General features: G+C 51.9%; 1 long non-coding RNA gene across 1 annotated transcript in view; it reads left to right on the top strand.

Moving 5' to 3' along the window:
- The first annotated feature begins 185 nt into the window (after window positions 1-185).
- Window positions 186-2,863, top strand: part of LOC109300095 — an 8,800-nt gene continuing 6,122 nt past the window's right edge. Inside the window, exon 1 of the long non-coding RNA XR_002098112.1 lies at window positions 186-222. This is a non-coding gene — a long non-coding RNA (uncharacterized LOC109300095). The remainder of the gene's footprint in view (window positions 223-2,863) is intronic.

Genomic DNA, 2,863 nt, shown 5'->3' with positions numbered 1-2,863 from the left:
TGGCTCGGAGCCGCCGGGGGGCCGGGCCTGGGCTCGGCGAGCCCGCGGATTGGGCCGGCCGGGGGGCGGGGCCTGGCGTGCGGCGTTCTGGGCCGTGCCGGGCTCCAGTGCGAGACGGAGGGGGAGTCCCAGGGAGCCTCAGGAATACAGGACTGGAAGGGACCTCGGGCCAGCCCCCTGCTCTAGGCAGGAAAGAGGGCTGGGTAAAATAACGCCAGCAAGGTGCGTCCGGTCTCCTTTTGAAGATCCCCCTTGTTCTCCCTCGAGTGTTGCTCCCGTCCCCTGCCTCTGCCCGAGCTGCTGCTCTGCTTTCTGCTCCTTGCCTGGTCTTCTGGTCCGCCTGCGGGGCACCACAGGGAGCCCTAGGAATTGGCAATGCATAGGGGGTGCATGTGGGTAATAAACCCCCTAAGTGTGGCACTGCAGCCCCTGCAAAAAGGCAGCGCAGGCACCACTCGCCCCCCCGCGGCGTCTGCGAGCAGTCCGCAATCACTGCTGGACACCGCAATGCTGCCAGCAACATCTGTGGGTGATTGCCGATGGCTGGTTGGCGCTTGCCACCCCGCAGCAGGAGCTCGCTGTGGTCCCCCCAGCTGCCAGGGGCACACAGCATTCATGGTGCTAGGGAAGTGGGCTGCAAGGGACCTCCATAGATCAAGTCCCATAACTATCCCATACAAACCATAATCCAGCCATTCCCAAACTGTAGGTCACAACCCCAACTGGGGTGGCAACATCAGTGGATGGGGTTGCAAGGGTACAGGACTGGGGGTTGGGAGTGAGGGGCCATGCAGAGGAGAAGTTTGGGAAGCACTGCCATAATCTGAACTCTCTACATACAACTGCCCTTAACGCTGACTTACCGCAGACCTAACAAACACCCTCACATGCCACAGGTAAAGCAGGGGAACCAGGGCAGCCAACATCCTGCTTCTGTGAAATGTTTTCAACACATGCTCAAGAGATCCTGAGATGGATTTGGGGCTGAAAACATGCAGAGGATGCCCCTGCCGCTTGCGGCACTCACACCGCATGTCAGCCACCCTGGCTTTAGCCAACAGTCCTCCCCCCATCAGTTGCCATCAAAAAGCCTCCATCCACTCAAAGGCTGGTTGTAATCCACCTAATTTGCAGACTGCAAAAAAAATCCTAAATGTTTGGGTGAGCCCATCTATGTTATTACAGGGTGTCATGACAGCTTCGGGGCTGCTCAGACGACGTTCTGAAGCATTCTCACGGAGCATAAGCATAGGTCAGACCTGATCTGACCAGCCTGAGTCTTGTCTTTACTAGAAAGTCATGTTAGTAAATGTAGGTCTGGAAGGTCCTGTTCAACAGTGTCCCTTTGCAGTAAACAGGACAGTTCCTGTCTCTGTTTAACATCATGCAGTGGAGATGGGGAAGTTCTACTGCAGGGGTAGGCAAAGTCTGGCTCACGGGCTAGATGAGGCCTGTGGCTGACTTCATTTCCCAGCAGCCCCTGCCTGCACTGCTGCAGCCAGTTTCCATGGAGACCCCAGCAGTGGCAAGGCCATGAGAGTGTGGGACCAGGACTTGCATGGAGACTGGCCCCAGCAGTGCTGGCAGGGCATGCAGCTGGGCACAGAGCTGCTCTGGGGCTGAGATCTTACGGTGGTGACAGCATGGTCTACAGCCAGGACAGACTGCAATCCTCCTCTTCTGCCACCTCCCACACCCCCAGGTTGTTTTTGTTGTTGTTTTTTTTGGGGGGGGGGAGGGGTTAAGTGAAAACATTTGCCAGTGAGTCTTGATAAGATTACTCATCATCATAGCTGAAGCTGTTCCCCAGCTCCATGATCTTATCAGGGGGTAACTGAGGCAATTTCAATAATATTTATTGTTAAAAAACACAGATCATTCTGTATAGACCATAGAGTAGTTTTCCACTGAAGTATTTTAAGTATCTTCAGCTAAGATAACAGGGTCGCTTTCTCCAATTTCCACTGCTGGTATCAAGGAAAAATAATTCCTCTGCCTTTGGTACAGACATTTCAGATTTAAATTGGTGTAAACAGGATGCATTACATAGCTTCTTGCTCCCAAGATAGTACTCATACATCCAGGGAAGGGAAGCAAGATTCTCCTCTCTTCCTGTTGAGCAACACTTCCCACTGAGCCTGGAAGTGGGGCTGAAATGCTCTGGAGGGAGCAGAGCCCACTCTTCTGCATGACGGATGAATTGATCTTACAGATCAACTTCCAGAGAAGGTAATAAATGAGCATGCACCAGGAGTCATCTACTCAGTAGCCACTAATCCAGTTACTGGCATTTTTCCAGCATAAAGTTTTATCTAGTTATATCAATCCATATATGTAACCTCTGTTGTGCACACACAAGTCTGGCTGGAGACTCTTTGGTATACATCTTATACAAAAATATATATTTTTGTATAATATATCATATTATATATGATATGTCATATTATATATGATAATATGATGCAGGGGTGGGGGCTGCAGGAAGATGAGGAGACACCACTCAAGCAAGACAGGTGACAGACAGGTGACAAATGCAAGGAGTGCCCAGGTAAGAAACAGGGGTCCAGACAGTCTCCCAAATTGGGGGGTGGCACACGCAGCTAGGCAGGGCCTTAAATGCCTATACACCAATGCTCGTAGTATGGGGAATAAGCAGGAGGAACTTGCCCTCAGAATAGCCAGTTAAGACCCAGACATAACAGGGTTAACAGAAACTTGGTGGGATTCATCCCATGACTGGGCAGTTAGTATTAGGGGCTATAGGCTTTACAGGCAGGACAGAGAAGAAAGGAAAGGTGGGGGTGTGGCGCTCTATGTCAAGGAGCACTACACATCCTCTGCCAGCAAAATGGGCTCAGAGGAG

Source organism: Gavialis gangeticus, unplaced genomic scaffold, assembly GCF_001723915.1.
Source record: "Gavialis gangeticus isolate Ggan-Ray unplaced genomic scaffold, GavGan_comp1, whole genome shotgun sequence".
NCBI classification, from domain to species: Eukaryota; Metazoa; Chordata; order Crocodylia; family Gavialidae; genus Gavialis; species Gavialis gangeticus.
This window is presented reverse-complemented; position numbering and strand designations above follow the sequence as displayed.